This window comes from Lissotriton vulgaris, chromosome 1_1 (genome assembly GCF_964263255.1).
Source record: "Lissotriton vulgaris chromosome 1_1, aLisVul1.2, whole genome shotgun sequence".
In the NCBI taxonomy this organism is placed as follows: Eukaryota; Metazoa; Chordata; class Amphibia; order Caudata; family Salamandridae; genus Lissotriton; species Lissotriton vulgaris.
Window position 1 is genome coordinate 46,880,193 of NC_141685.1, and position 15,236 is coordinate 46,895,428.

The 15,236-nt window shown below is 44.5% G+C and overlaps 1 long non-coding RNA gene across 3 annotated transcripts in view; it reads left to right on the plus strand.

Moving 5' to 3' along the window:
- The window catches only part of LOC147737156 (uncharacterized), a 50,815-nt gene extending 40,847 nt beyond the window's left edge, over positions 1–9,968 (plus strand). For all 3 annotated transcript variants that reach the window (XR_015295533.1, XR_015295532.1, XR_015295534.1), the window contains one exon: positions 9,574–9,968. This is a non-coding gene — a long non-coding RNA (uncharacterized LOC147737156). The remainder of the gene's footprint in view (positions 1–9,573) is intronic.
- The last annotated feature ends 5,268 nt before the right edge of the window (positions 9,969–15,236 follow it).

The following is a 15,236-nucleotide window of genomic DNA, read 5'->3' on the forward strand; positions in this document are numbered from 1 at the left end:
GGCCAGTCTTCCACCGCCTTGACTTTGCGTTGTGCCATCTCCTGTCCAGAAGGACTCCACATTACTCCCAGGAATTCCACAGATGTGACATGGAAATCACATTTGCTGAGTTTGCAGAACAGCATTTTCTCCCGAAGTATTCTTAATACTGTAGATGCGTGTTTTACGTGATCCTCCACTGTGTCAGAATAGATGAGAATGTCGTTGATGTAAACGACGACATATATATCCAGGATATCGCATAACACATCGTTTAGGAAGTATTGAAAGGCCGCAGGGGCATTGCAGAGCCCAAACGGCATCACAAGGTATTCGAAGAGTCCGAATCTGGTTTTGAATGCAGTTTTCCATTCGTCGCCGCTCCTCATGCGCACGAGATGGTAGGCCCCCTTGAGGTCGAGCTTGGTATAGATCTTGGCCTTTTTTACCTGTTCCAACAGGACGTTTATGAGAGGCAAGGGGTATCTGTTCTTGACCGTGTTGGCGGTCAGCGGTCAGCGCCCTAAAGTCTACACAGGCCCTCAATTCCCCATGCGCTTTAAGGATGAAGAAAAAGGGCAAGGCTGCTGGGGATTTAGACGGCCTGATGAATCCAAGACTAAGCAGTTTATCCAGGTAGGAGCGTAGATGGAGGTTTTCGGGTTCGATCAAGGTGCAGAACCTCCTGCTGGGCACACTTGCCCCAGGAACCAAGTCGATCTGGCAGTCGCACACCCGATGCGGGGGGAGCACCTCCGCTTGAATATCATCGAACACGTCCGTATAACCCAGATAGTTCAACGGGAAGGACCACAGCCTTTTCCGCTGCCGTGGCTACCATCTGTGTTGAGGCGTTGCAATTCAACGGATCGAAAACGGAGGTACTCCACTGCTCCTTAGACCGAACTCCCCGTACACTACCGGCCGATTTCTGGCCTATGTCCATTCCGGGATCGGTGGAGGCGGCAGAGTCAGCTCGCAATCTGGGAGTTCTATTCGAACCCAACTTGCAGCTTGATGCCTCCGTAAATAAAACGGTAGCAACTTGCATGGGTCTGCTCCGTGCGTTACAGAAAATCCTGCCACTTCTTCCACGGGGCTCCAGAGCCGAGGTAGTGCGTAGTTCCATTCTCAGTAGGATCGACTACTGTAACGCACTACTTTTGGGTGCCCCGAAGATTCTGATCCTAAAGCTCCAAAGGATACAGAATATGGCCGCTAAACTGGCCTTGTCTCGACCACGGTCCGCCTCTTCATCGGCAGCTTTAGCCGATCTACATTGGCTTCCAGTCCAGCAGAGAATTGCGTTTAAGGCTCTCTGCCTTGTTTTTAGGGCCCTGCATGGACTGGGACCAATACCTCTTCAGACCCTCTTCCTCTGGTATCAGGCAGCCAGACCTTTAAGGTCATCTTCGGCGTTCTTGGTAAAAGGTCCTAAAATTAACAGAACGAGAATGGGTGGTCGCGCTTTCAGCTTTGCGGCTGCCACGATGTGGAACACCCTCCCCCTGGCATTAAGGAGCTGCCCTGATCTGCTCACTTTTAAAAAGAGCCTCAAAACTTATCTGTTTCCCAGAGTAATGTAGTTGTTTTTTATTGATGCACGGTTCGGTCTCAGCGCCAGGATACCCTTGGGGGTGACAGTTGCGCTTTATAAGCTACAAATACTACTACTACTACTAGTATCCTGGACAGGGTGTTCAGGAGCCATACTGCAGCGTAGGAGACAATACGGAGAGTCCATGCGTATCTCACCGTTGTCCTAGTTGATGGATGGGTTGTGTTTCCTGAGCCATGGCAACCCCAAAATTATTCCGTACTGAGGAGCTCTTATGATGCTAAAGTCGATCACCTCCTCATGCCAGTCTCCAAACCATACATGAACACCTCCAGTGCCTTGACAGATCAGACCTGAGACCAGCTTACGCCCATCCACAGCGTATACGTCCTCAGGGAACTCCTTGGCAAGAAGGTCAATACCCAGAAGTTGCGCCTCTGCTTCATCCATGAACTGACCGGTGGCCCCAGAATCGACCATGGCCACCACAGGAACGCAGTCCGCCTGTACCCCCACCTGAATGTCAATGAATAGATGCTGGAGACGCCCGCGAACCATGCGGGACAAAGAAGGGATGCTAATGTGACTCCAAGATGCCCCTTCGCTATTCAGGGAGTCCGTTAGTTTTCCGCCGGAGCATCCACCACAGCTGTCACCGATCTGTTAGTCCGATATCTACTGAACTTCGGTTTCGCTGGGCATTCCCTCACAAAATGTCCTTTCTTTCCACAATACAGGCAGAGACCTTGTTTGCGGTGCGATTCTTTTTCAGCAGAAATAAGACTAGCCCTGATAGCCCCAATATCCATCGGTTCAGCCCGGGGAGACGATTGAGCGTCGGTAGGTCCTTGCAACCCTAATGGGGGCGCTGACTTCCCCTTTCTCTTGTGATTGCCTCTCCGCTCGCCCAATCGATGATCCAGGCGTAGTACCAGACTAATGAGATCCTCATAGGTCTTGGGCTGTGGGTCGATTTGCGCAATAACGTCTTTCAATTCATCGTTCAACACCTGGTGAAAGAGCGCAGTTTGTTTAGATGAGGGCCACTTGGTCTCTGCCACCAACCGCCTGAAGTTGTTCAAATACTGCAAAAGATCGCCACTGCCCTGGCGAAGTTCCAGCAGTTCTCTGTCAGCTGTATATGAATTAGCCCTTCGGTCGAACACCTTCGCAAATTCTTCCTGAAAGCCGGCCCAGTCAAATAGGAGGGGGTCGTCACGACTCACCAGCGGAACAGCCCATTGGGCGGCGTTTCCTACCAGGTATGAGATAAGGAATGCCACCCTTGCTTGGTTAGTGGGAAACGACTTCGGTTTACAGGAGAGATGTAAGGCCACTTGCGATAAGAACACTTGCACCATGCTGGGATCCCCGCTGTATCTCTCTGGTGTGGCAAGAGGAATGGATACGGGTATTTCCACCACCACAGAAGATGGAGAGACCTGTGAAGGAGTACCAGCACTGAAAGGGTTCCTTTGCAAAGTTTCTATTCTGGTCCGCAAGTCAGCTGTTTCTTGCCGTGAGGTAGCCAATTCGCTCTGAATGGCCGCCAGCGCAGCCAAGACTTCATCCATGTTGGCTTTGTGTCGCCAAGCCGATCAGGAGGAAGATAAAGTACGTATGTCGGATATTATGTAATCACCCGGTATTCCTCAGGAGCGATTTAGCGACACTGTGACGAACAGATACAGAATAACACCAATCGTAGGTAAAAGGGGTGTTTTAATGGTGAAGAAAGGTACACACTGATTATGATCGCCTATGGCAAAATGAAAGCAGATAGTCTCGAAATTAGGGATCTATAGTTAATCATAGGTACGATACCACTGGTTGTGTAGTCTCTCATCCCCTCTGTCTCAGTCTGCACAAATGAGTAACTTAAATCAGAACCAACCGTCCTCTGCATGAGTACCAGTCCTGGTACTCGCCAACGGAGGGCACTGTGCAAAGTAACGGCCGACAATGATGCTCGTGTGCCTTCCCTGTTTATCCAGTAGCCAAGGGAACTCATTATTCAATACGTGATGTAGTTCCTTACACCTCACATCCACCGCGGGAATACCAAGCCTGGCACTCAACTGCGGGAGTGGCACGTCGTTCCAAGAGAGCAGCCACTCTATCTTGGGGGAGTAACGATAGCAGTGGGTGCGCTCGGAAACACGGAACACCTTCCTCAGTGAGCGTTAGCTTGCGGAAACCGCGGGATTGCCAAGCCTGGCACTCTACCACGTCTCTACGCAAGGAAACCCCAAGGGAGCCTCCGCTCAACCTTGAGATGCCAATAGTTCAAGGGGGATTACATAGACGCAGGAAAACACCTCCTGGCGTGCGTCTCTGCGAGCCTCCACGGGAGCGCCAAGCCTGACACTCAACCGCGAGGAATCTGATCAAAGCGTAAGAGAGCAGCCACTCTATCTTACCTTTTCACTGGGACAATACACGGTCTATGAACACAGCAACCTCTGCTGTCCGTGACTTGGAAACTCCAAACAAGACGTGCGCAGGCAGGATTCAATATATCCAACGCTCATTCTCCATCATGGGCTTCTTTCATGGGCAGATGCTATCACGCTTGCTCTGCACTTAGCCTTCTGGTTCTTGTAGTCCGTTCAAGCTCCGATTTCCGTCTTATGCTGCAAAAGACGAAGGGGAAGGAGCAATTCCTGACACATAAATTCATCTGGGTATAACAATCTCAGTACAGACCCGGTAATAATTGGATCTATTTCTGCCGGAAGGCTGTATCTCATCATAATAGATGTGATAGCTGTGGGTATAGTACTTGAGTCGATTGACATAAGACCATCGACAATGGCCAAAGAGGAAAATGAGATAACTACATCCTTTGCTGAGCCTGGGACTGCTACTCATTTAACATTTATTATATCTTCTCTTATAATTGAGGAGTGCCTAATTTCCCTAAAGCAATGAATGACCTTATTTTTGCAGTAATTCGCGATCTTCCGACCAGCCTTTAGCAATCTAGGGACTTTTCTTAGATATATTTCGTGATTTTTGTCTTGCTGAGGTCCCATATAGATTCCATTTACTATTTTGCCCATACCTACTGACCCCCAGAACCAAACATACAAGAACATTTATCTGATGGTGGGGTTACTTTCTTTGAAACCCCCTATCCTCCTCCTTACCCTGTGGAGGGCAGGTACGGACCTCAACCTATATACATATGCATTACTAGCCAAGTAATTTTTCTCGTGGACGAATTGATTCAAGATGGGCCTAGGCCATGGGTCATGATGGATCTTGTTTGAACTAAGAGGGATAGGCCTTCCTCTTTCCCCCTCAAAGGGCCCAGAGTCTAGGAGTGAAGGGTTCCTTTAGAGAATAGGTGGATAACCAATATCAACTTCCCTCATATTTGGGTTATCGCTCTTGCCCTTTCCTGCTAGATCTGTGATCTCCTTCCTTAGGACAGCCACCTCTTCTCGCAAAGACTCAGTGGTGGGTTTTAGAGCCTGAAGCACACCAGCTAGCTCGGAGTTCCCACTGTCTTGGTCAGCCGCCCTACCTACCACTTCCCTATTAGCCCTTTCCATGAGGGCTTCGAATCTATTTTTGCACTCTTTTTAAGGTACATATAATCCTCACTCGTGTCCTGGGTATCGCTAGATTGTGTCACTATATTTGTGTTTGGCGTTAAACTGAGGGGGCAGCTTCTAGGCTTCTTACCAGTATTGACATTTTTTAACATAGGTGGAATTTACAGGTACACTTTTTTTTTTACTTCCTGGTGCATGGGTGGGAAATTTGATACTAAACTAGGATTGCGGTCAATGCTGGGAGAGTTTTCCACGTGGGCAGGGGGCATCGTAGATTCTGAGGTTGCTATCTCATAGCATTCCGAAAACAAGGTCTCAATCCTATCTATTGATTCATGGCAGATACCACAAGTGCCCCTCTTTTTTGAACGGAGAGCTCCATGAGCTTTATCTTGCCCTTTACTTTTCCCCATGATTCTATATGCCCTTAAGGGGGGTAATAGATGGGACAGATGCTTCTTCTGAACTCCCACCCTACCCAGTTACTGACAACAAATCACTGTATCCAACCAAAATGGACGAACCCCTCCCCCTCCCTTTCCCAATTCCCTTGTGAATCCACTAGATACAATTGATCCAGTCTGTCCAAAAAGCAATGGTATAGGAACAGTACTAGTGTGAGGAACAACATTTCCACAGTGAGTCCCCCGTAAATCCAACAGTACATTTAAAATGCAGAGTTCAATAGCATGGCAGCCAGTCAATCAGGCAGTCCACGTCGACCACTCGCGACAGAACCATGGGATGTGGCCCTGCCTCTTCCTGGTTCTGAAGGGTGCAAATGGCCCGCCCTTGGCCTGGGCGTCGCCTGGGCACGACGGCCTGTGCCCTGCACTGCTGGAGCCCTGTGATGAATTTGAGCGCCTCCTGGCGCTAAACGAATCTGCCGCAGGGCACGTTAGGGGATGGAGTCCCCTTGGCGCAGGCAGGCAGAGAAGGACAGAGGATCGTCGGAAGCGCCAGAGGAAAGCGGCTGCAGTGGCTCGAAATTGGTAGAGCCAGTGACGGACACGTGATCACGTGACACGGAGTCCTGGATACTTGCCGGTATGTGAAGACTTGGCAAGCACAAGGTCCTTGATTATTGAAGTGAAGACTGAGAATAGAGACCCCATTTTTCACCCTGATGAAATTGCTGACACAGGAACAATGAAACATGTCGGTCCATTCTAAGCAGATAATGGTGGTACATAATTAACCATTTTTAATGGGAAGTTTTGCAGCACCGGAATAAAACAGACAGCCAGCAAAACTTCACCGGTTTTACCTCTCCTTTTCTTTTGTTGGGGTCTTAGGTGTATTTTCACACACCTTGGTTTACAGTAGTATTTGTATGTGTACACTGTCTGTCTATTTCTGTCTATTCTCACATATGCACAGTTATAATTTGTTGTGTTTGTTCTGTTCTTCACACAGAGAGAGTGACCAATGATGAGAAGAGGGTATACCGGCAATTGCTAGCCGGGAACCCCCTCGGGTGATACGTCCGTGAGGCACTCTCTCTGCTCTCTCACACTTTTTCTGTACCCTGTGTGGGGTGACCTGTGCTTACATGTTGCTTTTTGTAAATGTAGCATCTTGACCTGGGGAACTGAGGTGAGCGACACACCGAGGGTACCAACAATTATATTGGATCCTTACCCACAGGGTCAGTATAGTGATGTTTCAGGACTAGGTAGGGCTCTTTTGTTGACAGAAAAGGTCAGAGATCAGCTCTTATTGGTCAAGTTAGCGGGTCCAAAGGAGGTGTCACAAACGCATCAGTGGTGACTGCAAGGGAATGTTCAGGGTAAGGGGCAGAGATAAGGTGAAGGTGTTAGTATCGAGTCATGTATTTCAGTGGTCTCTGCTTAAGGGGTGTGAAGACAGCTCAGACTATTATGACGACAACTGTCATTGAATCATATGGAAAGGGTAATGGTAAATGAATGCTGTTGGGTAATCTGATGAAGATGGATGTGGAGGAGGGGAAAGGAATGGAGCAATACAAGTATTGGGGAGAGGGGGGATACAGAACAAGGTACCTGTGGGATGCCTAAAGGGCTAGGAAGAGCTTGGGTCTGGGAGAGTTTGATGAGTGAGGAAAATGTCATCAAGTAATTCTAGGCTTCGTTCAGATACTTGAATTAGGATAATCCCATTACTATGAAGAGCGATGGTTGCCTCTGCTTTGCAAACAATAGAGGGAGTTACCGAGAGACTGAGACCGTGGGGGGCTTTAGTGGATGCAGTGATCCGGAGCAGAGAGCAAAGGGCTTTCCTTCATTGTGCTGATCTTGTAGTGTAAAAGATAATGGGGCAGATGCATCAAGCATGTTTTCCCTTCGCAAACGGCCGATTCACAGAATCAGCCGTTTGCGAACGCAAAAAAATGCTCTTCTGATGCAGCAAACCCTATTTTGGGTAACCTGTTACCGACTCGCAAAACGGGTTTATGATTCCCTATTAGGAAGTTTTGAACAAAAATACAGGAGTAGCAACCCGTCAACCGTGTTGGAATTGGGGTAGAGAAAGGCGGAAGGGCATGTTTAGGACATCCCTTCTTAATACCAAACAGCATGCGTATGCATGAATGTTTAACGACCGAAATGTGGTCGGAAAACATTCACAAAACATTTGCATTCTACCACCTACTTCAAGTAGGTGGTAATCAATTTGCAAATAGGAAGGGGTCCCCAAGGGACCCCTTCTCCTTTGTGAATGTCTGTAAATGCATTTTCTAAGAACAGGCAGTGATCCCATGGACCACTGCCTGCTCTTAGAAAATGAAAGGACACGTTTTCATTTTCTCTTTTGTAAAGCATCCCGTTTCCCTTTAATGAAACGGGGCTGCTTTTCAAAAAAAGATTGCTTTATTTAAAAGCAATCACGGACATGGTGGTTTGTTGACCCCAGCAGGCCACCATTCCTGTGATTTTTGCGATTCATAGGAGGTCGCAAATTGCGACCTACCTCATTAATATTCATGAGGTAGGTCATTTGCAATCCCCTAGGTATCGCAGAAAGTGTTACACTTTCATGCAATCTGATTTGCGATTTTCGAATTGCGAATCGCAAGGATTCGCAAGGATTCGCAATTAGGAAATCGCTAAACGGTTTGTTGATGCATCTGGCCCTCGTAACTTATGCTAGCTCCTTTAGTCGTGCAAACATAGGGGCTGGAAATAAGGGTTTCTAGTTGAAATTTGAGAAGCCTGTATTTGAAGTTTGAGAAAACGCGTTTACATAGTTTAGGAGGGTATATGATAGTGTAAGAATTACAACCGTCTGGAGCTAGTTGGAGTCTAGAGATCTATGAGAAAGGGAATCCATGGCTAAGGGCTCCAAATTTCCAGAGTGGAAAGAGGGGAGGGACCGGGTTACAGAATGCTCACTTGGGGGGAAGCTGAGGGGAAGAGAGGGGAAAGGGGTATGGTCATATTAAGTAAGGAAGGGATGGGGCAAATCATGGGGTAACTGGAGGAAAGTTCCATGACTCCATTCTACAAAGGCAGCCCTTAAACAACAGCATCATGACAGAAGATGTCCAGAGAGAAGAAGGTACTTTTTCTGTTCTGGGCTTCCCAGCGTTATATGCATGTGATTACTAGGTGGATATCAGCAAATCCTGAAGGGAAGGACCAGGTGCGATTACAAAAAAAGGGAAGTTGAAATACATTAGGTCAAACTAGATTATGCAATTAGGAAGATAGAATCCGAATTAGAGGGATAGGAGAGATGGGATGAACAGTGGCCTAGATACACTTGGAAATTCGATAGACCGAACCAGTTTGGAAATCTACGCAGAATTAGTAAAAAGCATCATTGTAAGATGGCCGCCAGCATGGAAATACTTTGAAGCTATAGAACATGATAGTCTTTCTTTCATGTCCATAAGAGGGACATGCTAAATCTTAGGTCAATATCTAGATTTCTAGAGTCTTAGAGGCGCCGCTTTATATGGGGAGAGGGTCGATATATGATGCAGGGCCTACAATGCCCAGATAGAGCCCCAAGGGTCCCAAACACAATCAGCGCACAAAAGGCCCACTTAATCAGGCTTTGAGAAAACAGCGAAGGTAATACTCTTGAAAAAATAGTTAGCAGTGAATGAAACCAGGCACCTCCGTGGACAATAAGATTTGATGTATAACAAAGCATTTTGATGTCCACTTTGCTGTCTTGAGTCTTTCAGATCCATCTCTTACTCCAAGAGTTGTTCTTATTTTATAAAAAACCTTGACCATATGCATCTACCTAAACCTGTAACTAGGATATGAGTGCTATGCGAGCACCCTTTTTTTTTGCTAAGTTTCTCTATGAACACCTTTGCTGAAATAAATAAGATGTGGCATATTCAAAGGAACTTTTATGAAAATATCTCTGTATGGTAAAATATGTCTTCATAAGTTTCAACAATAATAATAAATGAGATCCTTTTACAATCAATTCCAGTATTTTCCATTTAAGTAATTTAAATCTCTTTTCATCCAACAGAAAACAATCCTTGATTGTACAAAATATTTGAGAATAATGAAGCTAATACTGTAAATCTGCAAGAGCAAAGTCAGAAACATTACATTCCAGTATTCAGGAAAACATAACTGCCGACAGAGACAGCCGAACCTGAACATAAACTGACAGATCTTCAAAGTACCGTCATGGGCAATTTGTGGTTCTACGGGTCTCAGCTGTGCACCTCTGTGTCTCAAGAAGAAAAAAACACTCCTTGTGTAAATGTGTCCAATACCAGCTTTGATCATGAATTGGTTACAGCAGTGCTCAGCTTCCTAAAGTGATATCAGACCACCTTTCAGTGCTAGAGGTGTTTTGTGAACTCTTTCAGGCCTTTCCACAGCAACCAGCAAAAATCACAATGGAGTGAAGCCAGACAACTGAAAAAAAAAAAATGAATGTGGCAAGTATTTGGTGACCTTTGCACTTTAGTGTTTAGTTGGAAAGAAAATAAGCAAAATACCACACACATACAGGTTGTGTGAGAATAACACAAGTGCTTTATCGGTCATGTTGGCCCTTCAGAAAGCACAGTCAAGAGATGTAGGAAAATACATACCCGACTCAGAGACACTAACTATGAAAGAAAAAACATACACTTGCAGTGAATGTGGAAGTAGTTTTACGGAATCATCTAAACTCAGGAATCATCAGCGAACACACACCGTGGAAATGCCATTCAAGTGCAGTGAATGTGGGAAGAGCTTTATAAATTTATCAAGCCTTAAACTGCATCAGCGAACACACACGGGGGAAAAGCCGTTCAAGTGCAGTGAATGTGGGAAGAGCTTTATAAATTTACCAAGCCTTAAACTGCATCAGAGAACACACACAGGGGAAAAGCCATTCAAATGCAATGAATGTGTGAAGAGCTTTAGTCAATCTGCACACCTAAAATGGCATAAGGGAACACACACGGGGGAAAAGCCATTCAAGTGCAGTGAATGTGGGAAGAGCTTTATATGTTTATCAGAACTAAAAATCCATCAGAGAACACACACTGGAGAAAAACCATTCCATTGCAGTGAATGTCTGAAGAGCTTTAGTCAATTATCACACCTAAAAATACATCAAAAAACACACACAGGGGAAAAACCATATCATTGCAGTGAATGTGGTAGTAGTTTTAGTGTCTCATCAAAATTAAAGGTACATCAACGACAACACACTGGAGAAAAACCATACCACTGCAGTGAATGTGGAAAAAGTTTTAGTTCCTCTTCAGGATTAATGTATCATCAACAAACACACACAGGGGAAAAACCATTCAAGTGCAGCGATTGTGGGAAGAGCTTTATAAATGTATCAGCCCTAAAACTCCATGAGACAACACACATGGGCGAAAAACCATATCATTGCAGTGAATGTCTGAAAAGCTTTAGTAAATTATCGGGCCTAGAAAAGCATCAGCGTACACACACAGGGGAAAAACCATATAATTGCAGTGAATGTAGAAGTAGTTTTAGGAATTTGTCAACATTAAGGAATCATCAGCGAACACACACTGGTGAGAAACCATACCATTGCAGTGAATGTGTGAAGAGCTTTAGTCGATTAACAGACTTGAAATACCATCAGACAAATCACACAGGGGAAAAACCATACAAGTGCAGTGAATGTGTGAAGAGCTTTTGTCGATTAACGCGCCTCGAACAGCATCAGAAAACACACACTGGGGGAAAACCATACCATTGCAGTGAATGTGGAAGTAGTTTTAGTGAATCCTCAACATTAAGGATTCATCAGCGAACACACACTGGAGAAAAACCATACCATTGCAGTGAATGTGGAAGTAGTTTTAGTCAATCTTCATCATTGAGAACTCATCAGCGAAGACACACTGGAGAAAAACCCTTCAAGTGCACTGAATGTGGAAGTAGTTTTAGTTACTCTTCATCATTAATGTGTCATCAACGAACACACACAGGGGAAAAACCATTCAAGTGCAGCGATTGTGGGAAAAGCTTTATATATTTATCACATCTAAAAGTCCATCAGAGAATACACACGGGTGAAAGACCATATCATTGCAGTGAATGTGTGAAGAGCTTTTGTCGATTATCAAGCCTAAAACACCATGAGAGAAAACACACAGGGTAAAAACCATTCAATTGCAATGAATGTGGGAAGAGCTATATATATTTATCAAGCCTAAACCTGCATCAGCTAACACAAACAGGGGAAAAAATCATTCCAGTGCAGTAAATATGGGAAGAGATTTGGTTACTTTTTAAACCTACATAGACATCAGGAAACACACACAGGGGAAAAGTCATTCCAGTGTAATGACTATGTGAAAAGCTTCAGTCAATCTTCAAACCTACAAAGACATCAGCGAACACACCACCATCACTGAACACACATAGAAATATATTTAAACAACAGGAGAGGAAGGGTAAATCGAGATATCTCTTACACCCTTATATCAAATAATTCTTATAAACAACTAAAGAGAATCCCTAAACATCTAAAAAGTTACTGATGAGATGAGAATACCACCAATAGTTCATGCATTCCCTATATCACCAAATACCATATACCACATATTATAAAGTTGTGTCAACAGGTAAGTGATAGTATGCCCCGTGAGGAAAAAGAGAACCCTCAGGCACCCACACAAGGCAGGTAGCCAGTTGTCGTCATTGGGTTCTGGTTGTTAGTAAATGTGATAATTTACAAAACACTTTAAAGGTGAGGTTAAAATGAGTATCAACCACTCCTAACAAGACCTTTATTAGAAGGATGGTTCTGACTCAATTAAAAACAGTGTGAAAAATAAGCGGACAAATGGGGTTGTGTGATCTGAACCCCAATATCCTCAAAAGAGGTCGACATGTTTCAGCTATTTGGTCAGGTTCCGACCTAGCATTCCTCAGTACCTATCAAAAAAATGTATATTCGCACCTGGATGGAGGCGCACTCTAAGGGACCTACTCACCCCAGGTGGATACAATCAAACAGTGATTTGGAAGAGTTTACCAGTCAGTAGTCGCCGCACTGGAAGGTGCAATTGTATCCCTGCTATTTGCAAGTTTAGAATTTATTATATGACTACTTCCAGTGTAAAGAAAAGGAGAATCTCTCTCTTCAGGACTTCTTATTGCCCCATGGCGTACTTCCTGGATATGCGGCGGTGGAAAATCTTCACGCCAGCATCGACATGCTGTCGGCTCTCCGCTGTCCCACCTAATCCGAACTCCGCCGCAGTCCGTAAACTCCGCCGCATATCCAGGAAGTACGCCTTGGGACAATAAGAAGTCCTGAAGAGAGAGATTCTACTTTTCTTTACACTGGAAGTAGTCATATAATAAATTCTAAACTTGCAAATAGCAGGGATACAATTGCACCTTCCAGTGCGGCGACTACTAACTGGTAAACTCTTCCAAATCACTGTTTGATTGTATCCACCTGGGGTGAGTAGGTCCCTTGGGGTGCGCCTCCATCCAGGTGAAAATATACTTTTTTTTGATAGGTCCTGAGGAATGCTAGGTCAGAACCTGACCAAATAGCTGAAATATGTCGACCTCTTTTTAGGATATTGGGGTTCAGATCACACAACCCTATTTGTCCGCTTATTTTTCACACTGTTTTTAATTGAGTCAGAACCACCCTTCTAATAAAGGTCTTGTTAGGAGTGGTTGATACTCATTTTAACCTCACCTTTAAAGTGTTTTGTAAATTATCACATTTACTAACAACCAGAACCCAATGACGACAACTGGCTACCTGCCTTGTGTGGGTGCCTGAGGGTTCTCTTTTTCCTCACGGGGCATACTATCACTTACCTGTTGACACAACTTTATAATATGTGGTATATGGTATTTGGTGATATAGGGAATGCATGAACTATTGGTGGTATTCTCATCTCATCAGTAACTTTTTAGATGTTTAGGGATTCTCTTTAGTTGTTTATAAGAACACACATAGAAATAAACATAGAGCTGAGTGAATTTGGTAATAATTTAAGAACATTAACAATACTACTGACCTATCTGTGGGCATACACTGAAGGACAAAAGTACAGTTATTGCGAGATGAAGAAATTATACAAAATTATAAAATTACAATAATGCAGGATATTCAAATACCAGCTGCTAAAAAGCAGAGGATAGAAGACTGAACTAGTAGTAAAGAAGAAAACATATATATTTTGAAAAATATAAAATTGTCTATTCTCTGCTTTTGTTTATTTCCCTAAATCTAGGAAAAACTTGAAATATCAGGAAACCCTTTGGGAGACTAGCACAAAGTGGACTAAAAGTAAAGAAACATTGTTGGTTTTTATTCTGTGAGAGACTTATAACAAAAGAAATCCAAGCACACCTGGCCATGCTACCTGTAAAATCAACTCCATGATCATTGTTTGGACTAACAAGGGTATTTTCAGCTAATTTTAGTGATTAGTAATAAAGCATTTAAACCCAACACACTCAAAACAATTTAACAAGCACACAATAAATATTCTTCAGAGCTGGCTGTGGTTTTGCTCATTTAGTGCATCATTAATGGTTCTCTGACAGCGGCCAGAGAACAGTTTAGAAGAGCAGAAGTGAAAGCAGGTGAATGTGAGCTGCAGCTCTCTGGGTTAACCCTTGCAGTGAATGACATTTACCTCTGAAGCAGGAGAATGTGAGCTGCAGCTCTCTGGGTTAACCCTCGCAGTTCATGACATTTACCTCTGAAGCAGGAGAAAGTGAGCTGCAGCTCTCTGGGTTGACCCTCGCAGTGCGTGACATTTACCTCTGAAGCAGGAGAATATGAGCTGCAGCTCTCTGGGTTAACCCTCGCAGTTCATGACATTTACCTCTGAAGCAGGAGAATGTGAGCAGCAGCTCTCTGGGTTAACCCTTGCAGTGCATGACATTTACCTCTGAAGCTGGAGAATGTGAGCTGCAGCTCTCTGGGTTAACCCTTGCAGTGCATGACATTTACCTCTGAAGCAGGAGAATGTGAGCTGCAGCTCTCTGGGTTAACCCTTGCAGTGCTGACATTTACCTCTGTAGCAGGAGAATGTGAGCTGCAGCTCTCTGAGTTAACCCTTTCAGTGCTGACATTTACCTCTGAAGCTCTGATGTAGAACAAATGATGATCATTTCCATCATCATTCAATGAAATCCGAGGAGACCGAGAAGTTGAAACATTTAAGGCCTGGTTTAGAACTCGGCGGACCGGTTACTCCATCACAACGGTGACAGATATAACATCCGCCGAAACAGTGGGATTAATATTTCAGCGGACGGGATATTCATCAACGTTGTGATGGAGTAACCTGTCCGCCGAGATCTAAATCAGGCCCTTGGTTATTCACAGGTTTCTGAAAGCTTGACGTTCAAGTAAAAATTGAATCTTGAACAGCAAATTATTCCAGCGCTTAACAAATAGAATTCAGAACTCTGCTTTACAGTTCTAGACCCTTGGCCTGAAAAAATAAATCTGTGTTTAGAAGAGAAGAAACATGAATGAAATTCATTATTCACTGAAATTATATTCTGGCTTTGTGTTTACAAGCAAAAAGGATCCCTCATTTTATATAAGCTTCAGCTGTGACAGCCAGGCTGAGTACTTCACTTCAGAAGAGTGCAGGATCAATAATGAAGGTCACAGAGCTGCAGCTGTGTGACAGCCAGGCTGAGTACTTCACTTTC